This window comes from Equus quagga, chromosome 12 (assembly GCF_021613505.1).
Source record: "Equus quagga isolate Etosha38 chromosome 12, UCLA_HA_Equagga_1.0, whole genome shotgun sequence".
Lineage (NCBI taxonomy): Eukaryota > Metazoa > Chordata > Mammalia > Perissodactyla > Equidae > Equus > Equus quagga.
Genome location: NC_060278.1, coordinates 28,644,496 through 28,653,413, shown reverse-complemented (window position 1 = coordinate 28,653,413; position 8,918 = coordinate 28,644,496). Strand labels below are relative to the sequence as shown.

Here is an 8,918-nt window from a genome sequence, read left to right as displayed (position 1 = left end):
AAAAAAATTTAAATAGCTACATGGAGCCAGGGGCTACTATATTGAACAGCTCAGATACACACTCTTCCATTTTTAAAAATTTTAAACAAAATGTAACAATTCGATTGTTCACTTCATTAGTGTTTATCATGAGCCTATACCATATTAACTCCTCTACAAAGCACGTAACTTGCAATATTCTTATGCTGGGACGGTACAGAACTTCTTTCAGATAATCCACTTTTCTGTCCAGTGAGAAAACATTCTTAATGTGAGTGGGGTAAATATTCTTCAAATTTCTCCTATATATTTCTGCCTGTCGTGAGCTGAGTTTCTAGAAACTCTGGCTGTTGAATGATAAGCCCATCGTATTGTTATGGATTACTCTTGCATAGATTGGCAGGAAATAAAAAAAATTGGGGGAGCTATCTTGACCCACATTTAAGAAGAAATTTGTACAGACCCAAATAATGTGCATAAAAGCATTAAGAAATTATAACTATTTATACACATTAGCATTAGAAAATGCAACCAACGTTGTACTTCTGGTCCTTCCTTATGCCAAACAGCTACTTTAATGTTTTCTATTCGTATAGTGCAATTTATTTTCTTTTCTCTTTTTTCCTCTCTTTTTTCCCGTCCAGCCTTTTCTCTCTCTCTTTCTCTTTCTCTCTCTATGTTTGTGGGACGGGTGGGGGTATGTCTGCCTGGCCTCACATTCAACTACTGGGTCATGCTTTGGGGGTATGGAAATCATGCCTGCGGTCATGTTCACAAACTTTGGATGCGCTACAGAATCTATTTTTGTTTTCAGGGAACAATGTTGACAAACAGTTCCCATAGGCCGACTTTCCTGAAGCCGGTGGTGTCAGGTTTCGGCAGTGGTGCCTTTGCAACATTGCAGTAAGAGCAGCAAGGGTCTGCAGCAGCAACAGGAACCAGTTCTGAGCTGCGAATGCAGTGGGGTTTCCCCTGCAGCTTCCACCCATCCTGCCTTGGACATGCAGGCTCAGAAGTTACGGGGCAAAGAGCACTTCTTACTGCACATGTCACACTGCGAAATCAGGTGAGTCCTTCGATTTCCGTGCACAGCAGGCATGGGGAGCCCTTCTGGGGCAATACCAGAATGGTTGAAACCATTGAATTTTCCCAGTTGTGGTCACGTCCGGCGGGCTATTTGCAGGAGCTGCTTTCTGAAGCCCCTGGATCCTCTCCTGCCGCCTTCTTTCATCTCACTTTGTAGCCGCTTCTCAGCGTCCAGAGCTGAATTTATAAGGATACGTGGATTTAGCAAACGTTGACTATTTGGCAAAACCCTTCTTCTAGGTGGAAAGTGAACTAGAGAAGTGACGGGGAAAATGTTTAATGAGTCACTAGGTCAGGTTGAGGAGCAGAATTAGAATCAGTGTCTGAGTTGGCCTCAGGAGGGGAGATGGGGGAGAGACCACCACAGCACAACACGTGGCTGGCTCAGTCATTTGATTTCCAGTGTTCCAGATACACTGAAACTGCTATAGAGCAAACACTTCTTGAATCCACTATCAAAACTGTGGGAGACAGCAGTCAAAGCAACAGGATTTATGTCATTTAGAAAAAATTCGCTGAAATTTTTGTAGAAATTTCGACAAAGCAAGGTCTACCCTGACCACATAGCAATTGGTGTGGCATATAAAATAATGTTCCATATAAAAATCAATAGCTTCCTTAATGTGATGAAATAGGATGTATACCAATAATCAATTAACAAGTGTACTTTGATCTATCTTTTATGTCTAAATCAATATGTCTCATGGTTTTGTGTTGTCCAGTGCTTGGCCCAAAGTGAGCATACAGATATTTGTTGAATGAATAATATTTTAATTTATTATAATTATTATTCCCAAACAAATTGCTAATCTCAGTCACTGGCTTTCTTAGGTGGCTCTTTCTTCCTTTGAAACTTTGTTTCTTCATTCATAGAAGTATTCTTTCTCTAATGTTTTAACACCTCGAAGGGTATGAGACCAAAATAGCATTCAATTAAGATCAACTTGTTTGCTATTTTTAATATTATTGACGTATTCTTCCCACAACAATTATGTGCGATATATAGGTCAGGCAGAATGATGCTCCTTAGTCAGGGAAGGCAGATAGAGATTTAGTGATTTTCTAAAGGCGCATAACTTGTTGGACCATGATCTATATCTTCTGGTCGCGAGCCCAGGGCTGATGCATCGTAAATAGTCATGGTGCATCTGTCCCAGCAGAACTCTGCAGCTCAGAGAGGAAGGTTGGAGTCCACTCTTCAACAAAGACCTGTTGTCCAAGAGGAAAATTCAACACACATCACATCCCAAAGCCTTAATTTCCCCAGGAGCACAGAATCATTCTGAGTGTTCCAAATCCTTATCTGTAAAATACTTCTATATTTAGAGTTGCCAGAAGGCCTCGGCTGAACGATCGCGATTAGATTTCAGTACACAAACTCACCTCATATTTTCTCAAACTTATGAAAGGATCTGTCATGCACAGGGTGAAGGAACACAGGAGCTTTACTCAGATGCCCAAGTTTTAGTCTACCTGGCTGACTAGTGCATTTCATTTCATCAGCCAGTGGTAGGAATCATGACTTCGTTCAGCTTCAAACATTGAAACATTTGGATCTTAGACAAAAGAAAGCAATGTATTTCCCATCAGTATTACAGTTAGGGTGAAATTTGTATTTTCATGGCATATAGGACTTTCACAATATTAATCTTTCTGGAAAAAAAAAGCCCAAGTTTGCTCTTTCAATAGAGCATGACTTGATCCTTGCACCATCGTCCGTATGTTCATACAGCACGTATTGCATCAACTCAGTGTTGACATGTGGGTTTTTGTACCCTGAACTCTCATGTAGGCATGGTGAACACTGCACAAAAACACACACACACACACACACTCAAAACCTTCTTTTAATTCAGCAGAATGTAGTCTCTAGTGAGAGAGCAGAGTTTGTGTGTGTGTATGCGTATAAAGCTAGAAAGTAGAAATGAAATAAAGACAGACACGGTAGTTAAACTACGATACACATTTTCAAAATTCTAAGCAAGTGCAGTATTTCAGATAGGCTTCCTTGAGAAGCGGATCTCAGTGCATGTTTTAAAGAAATCACAGAATTTACATGGCTTTATGGTAAGTGAAAGGAAAGGACCCTCAATGAATAAAGGCTTGCCACTTTTTAGGGGTGACTAGTTAGACTGAACGACAGTTCAGATGAATTGTGGTTCACCCTCTGGGGAGAGAGTGTGAAGAGTCCCAGACTTGGGATCAGAGCGCTCAAGTCTCTGATGGGTAACCGTCCAGTGGGCAGCTGGAACGATGTGCAGCCTCCACTCACCGTCTCCTTCGTGACCTGAGGAGGACCCAGAGCTCTCACTGTGAAGGACTGTAGATCAGATTCACCTACAGGCATGTTCTCCCCAGAGACTTGTAAAGAATTTTGAGTTAACAACTAAATGTGGAGACACCCCATTCTGGGCTCTCTTGAAAAAATGGGAAGATCTAGACCGTGAACCTACCTTTTCCCATGGATTCTAGACTCTGGAGCTGAGTGATGCTGCCCCGTGGGAGAGCCAGCTTCTCCAGGTCCCACCACCGGCACCCCACACTGAAGTCACACGTGAGTTACCATTGGCCGTCAAGCTGCCATGTTCATGTTTGTTATTATGGAACTATTTTGCTGAACATATGTCTACCCAAACTGGGAAAATGAAAGATAGATTAAGAGAGACATTGATTTTTCTCATACTGACTTATACTGTCAGGCTGGCCTCTGAAGGCATGTGAGGTGGTGGTGAGTTGAGCAGTCTCTATGATTAAAAGTCTGATCTATTACAATGCTCTCAAAGTCCCCATCTGCACCTCTTGGCCTTAACCTTGGGCTCATTTTGCTCTAAGCACTGAGTCTCGAGTCTCCTTGCCCTCCTCAGCCCTCTGAGGATGCCTACCTTCAGGGTGTTGATAGCAATAATACCATCTGGCAGGAAGAGCAACCTTCCTCCTCACCTTGGGTCACAGACTGTTTATCTGCTTGAACTCTATTTTGTTGTCCACACCCAGCCTATTTTCAGAGTAAACTTAAGTGGTTTTGTTTCTACTCACTCTTGGCAAATGCCACCTTTCAGAGATTTGGAGCTCAGTGGCATTATTGGTAAACAACCTACAATGTTTGTTTGATTGTTTTTGTTCACTTTTAAGAAAAACCTCTAGAATATTAATCCTGTTCAGCAGCCTTGAAAATCACAGCCCCTTGAATGGTACTTAGTTATAAGATTGGGACAAACTTTGACTTTGGGGGAATTTGGTGGCGTGGAAGCCCACAGCCCACCGACTGTGAGATTCTTCATGACAAGGCTGGAACTTGATGGTTTCTCTACCATCTGAGAAGACACTAGGGGAGAGAAATTATTCATGAGACTATTTAGTTGACTGAGCCTAACGTCATGGGGAGAATCTGCCCAGGCAGCGACTGAGCTATAGGAGAAGTGGAGAAGGGCCCGTGGTGTCCACAGGGCCCTGGGGAGGAGGATGGGCACCTGCCCTTGATAATCTCCCCTGGTGAGTGGGCTGCCCAATTGCAGGCCCAGCTGACAGCTCACACTCACCACACTGGGGCTCATACAACACTGCACCCCGAGGCCTGCTTACTGCAGGGACCACGAGCCACGTGGCTTCGTGATAATATTTTTAAAATTAGTCACAAGTCTCTTGAGTGAAGCAATGTTTTCTATTATACCTCAAGACACAAGTGAAGTGGCGCACACACTAATAAATGGAGTCACAAGGCAGTCATATTCCCTTGGTTAAGTTCCAAAAACAGTTGGAAGGAAATCTGAAGATGAAATGTAGAACAATATTCCCTTTTTACATTTTGAGCTGTGCCTTTTATTGAAATAAGGATCAAACAGTGATTTCAGAATTGTGAAGATCTGGTCCAAATGCCAGGTGGTGTGACTACGTGGTGTGACGTGGTCTGTAAGGAATGGGGTGACAAAAGTAATTTTTTAAATCTGCTATCTTCCAATAGCTAATTCAGTGACGAAAGTCAAATAAAATTTTCATTTATTTTTGGGATAAAAGGCATTTTTACGTTTTATGTATATTTCTTGGGAAAAAAAATGTGTATATACATCAGTAGTTCTTGATCAAGTAGAGGAGATTTTGCCCCTCAGGACATATCTGGCATTGTCTAGGGACATCTGTGGTTGTCAGAACCGGGAGAGGGGGTGCCATGGGTATCTAGTGGGTGAAGGCCAGGGACACTGCTAAACATCCTGGAACACACAGGACAGTCGCCACAGTCAGGAACCATCTGGCCCCAAACGATGTCAGAAGTGCTGAGGTTGAAAAATCCTGACAGATGCGTGTGTGTATAACATATGTGTGTATATCTGTATATATGCAGTTATATATATGTGTGTATATATCTATGGATATACATACACATATAAATACATATATCTAATATATATGCTTACAGATATCACATGTACGTCATATATATATATACACAGTCGTGCACCACGTAACGACATTTCAGTCAAGAAGACACTGCGTAGATGACGGTGTTCCCATAAGATTAGCAGCACAGAGCCTACCTGTGTAGGAGGCTATACCATCTAGGTTTGTGTAAGTGCACTCTGTGATGTTCACACAACAACGAAATCACCTAAGGACACATTTCTCAGAACGGTTCCCCATCGTGAAGCAACACACGATTGTGTATATATATATGCCTGTGTATATATGTATATATACACACACATATGTACATATATTCATATATAGGGGGAAGAGTGGGGAGACTTGGTGGTTCCATTTATTTGTCTACGGATCCACAAGAAAGTACTAAGTTCTGTTTTCTGTATAACCAAAATATCCTGATGTTCCAAAAACACAGAGAGTAAGAATAAAAGAAATGCAAGAATCTTTTAGTTCCAGAAAGACTCAGGAGAGTCCTCTAAAAGCCCAAGGTAAGAGCACTGGGCTGAGAGGCTCAGCATCCCCCTCTGCTTCTGCATCTGCCACCTGTTTGGGGAACTCTCACCTGTGACCCTCGGATGCTGCACTTTTAAAAGGCAAATAATGAGCATCAAATTGAAAAAAAATACAGGAGTCACTTTCTAAACCCAAAAGTGCTTTATAAACAAAATATTAGAATAATCGGTGAATGAGGAAAGCTCAAGGACAGGGTTTAACAAAGAACTAGACTGACAATGTCACCAAAGAGTAAGACAATCTCAGATAGTCTTTGTTTTTTCCCAGAGCTATTTCTAAAATGAAATTTGCTGGAAGACTTTTGAACGTCCTTTCAATTTTTCTGCAAAAATTTTAAAAAGCAAATTTATTGCTAGCAATAATTTTTTAAAAACCCTGTCTTGACTACTGTGTTTGACTTCCCTTCTGTTTAATTTCAGCCAGAGGCCTCTCAGTCTGGCTCAGTGCTTGAGCTGCCCTCTGCGAGACACCCACAGCGCACCCCAGCTGAACCACTACAATTAAAATTGCCAGGTAGTCTCCTTCTGTCACAAAATAAAATGTGTTTTCATGAGTTTTGCATCACAAAATCCCCCCTTCTTGCATTTTTAAGGCGAAATTGTAATTACATTCTAACACAGTACAGACTTTTTCATTAACAAATTCACTTGGTTTTTCACGTGGGGTTGTATGTGGTCTCTCAGATATCTTGGTAGTCTGAACGTCACATTCTTAACACCAGGACCTTCACCAGGAGGGGTAACTAGAGTGTCACAGCCAGAGCAGATGTCCCAGGGACCATTAAATCATGGGGTGTAACCCAGAGGTTCCTCCACAGAACCACCAAATGGCAAGGGAGACTGATGGAAGCCAGGACCAAGATCAAAGCCAAAATCAGAGACCGTGGAGCCATTATTAGAGGTGGAGTGGCTTCGAGGAGAGAGGAACTGGGAAGAGGTGGCCATTAGCATCAAAGACACCAAGGGACCAGCACCCAATGCAGCTGAAGGCAAGATGGCTGGGGGCTGAGTGTGAGAACCCAACTGCACCGTCTACCTGCCGATCTTGCCTGGACACCGAATTACCCTGACTTCCCTTCCTCAAGGCCCTGTGGGTGAAGAACGGGCCGGGGAAGGAAGGAAAAGATGGTTTTTCTAATAGTGAGCCCACAGAGACAAGCAAAGACACGGACCCAAACTGGTTGGTTATTTATTCATGAAGTCATTCATTTATAGTTTTCTGTATCTAAATTCCAGCTAAAATCTCATAGTTAATAATCATACAATCATGCAAAAGCCCTCGCTGAAATGGGATGGTCTTTACTTGAGAAGATATAATATACATATTTTCAAGCGAGATTGTTTTTCTCCTTTGTTGGGTTCCTTTCCACAGGTTGCAGAGGACTTTCCACGAAGCAAGGAATAGCAACGTGTCTGGCCCATCATGATTGCTGTACAGGAGCACGACCTGCTCTGGGGCCATCTTTGGCCTGTAGGCGGTTTGATGGATGAACTCCTGGGAAGATTTACTCTACCTTATAATGTTGCCCATCACTGATGCCTCAAAATCCACACCGGGAAATATTCAGTCCAGCAAACAGCTAGTAAGCAGCATGTCCTGAAACCTGGGAGGAACACATTACTTCTCTTTTCTCCTTAGCCGCTGCCAGGACTAGAAAGGCCTCTCACCGATAGGAGATATGAGAGAGCTGTGACCTCACGCTGCAAGGCTTTTGTCCCCTTCACACATTACGCTCCTGGCTTTGTTTTTGTTTTTTAAAGTAAGGCTTTAGTTTTTAGAGCAGTTTTAGGTTCACAGCAAAACTGAGGGGAAAGTACAGAGATTTCCCATTTCCCCCTCTGCCCCCATATACACACAGCCTCCCCCACTATCAACATCCCCCATCAGAGTGGGACATTTGTTAAATGAATCTATATTGACATGACATTATCACCCAGAGTCTGTAGTTGACATTATAGCTCACTATTGGTTTTATACATTCTATGGGTTTGGACAAATGTATAGTGACATGGATCCACCATTATGGTATATAGAGTAGTTTCACTGCCCTAAAAATCTTCTATACTCCACCTATTCGTCCCTCCCTCCCCAACCCCTGGCAACTACTGATCTTTTACTGTCTCCATAGTTTTGCCTCTTCCAGAATGTCCTGTAGTTGGAATCATGCAGGATGGAGCCTTTTCAGATTTGCTTCTTTCACTTCATACGCATTTAAAGTTCCTCCCTGTCTTTTCATGACTTGATGGCTCATTTCTTTCTAATGTTGAATAATATCCCATTGTCTGGGTGGACCGCAATTGATTTATCCATCCACCTACTGAAGGTCATCTTGGTTGCTTCCAAGTTTTGACCATTATGAATAAAGTAGTGCTTTTAATGAGCAAATCAAGCAGCACCTCCCAGGCTCTTCTGTCAAGATGGCCTCACTGACAAAAGTGACAGGAACCTGGTGGAGGTCACGAGGTGGTTTGGGGCTGTCTGTCTCAACAGATAATAATGTCTAGCAGTCTTCTATTCTATCCTAATATTTCTGGCAAACTTGCATTCTAATCTATTTTTTATTATTAAAGCATAATAATTGTACTTTTTTGTTATCGAAAATTCTATCTTCCCCAAAGCCTCCAGTTATTTGACTGTTGGGGGCAAGGGAGGGGGAGAGAATTCTTTCTTCTCCAGAGTTAGTTTTTCAGATAGAATTCAATTACACCTTGATATTCCAAAATTATCATGATTAAATCAAAGAACAAAAGTATTCAGATGCCAAGTGAATATGCAAATACACCTCCACAAAACAAGACAAAACCCCTAAATCATTGAGAAGCAAAATGGGCTCTTAACTTCAATCCTAAAAGGAAAGCCTCAGGGCACCCATTTTATTATGGATTTTAGTCCATCTGACTTGAATGGACATTTTCCTTCTG

At 42.1% G+C, this 8,918-nt stretch overlaps 1 long non-coding RNA gene across 2 annotated transcripts; it reads left to right on the top strand.

Moving 5' to 3' along the window:
* The first annotated feature begins 877 nt into the window (after positions 1–877).
* LOC124249164 (uncharacterized) lies at positions 878–7,447 on the top strand. Of its 2 annotated transcripts, XR_006891289.1 has the most exons (5): positions 878–1,045; positions 3,538–3,619; positions 6,417–6,510; positions 6,815–7,176; positions 7,369–7,447. It is a non-coding gene; the product is annotated as an uncharacterized LOC124249164 (long non-coding RNA). The 2 variants fall into 2 exon arrangements; XR_006891288.1 differs by lacking the exon at positions 7,369–7,447 and having other exon boundaries at positions 6,815–7,303.
* Positions 7,448–8,918: the final 1,471 nt, after the last annotated feature.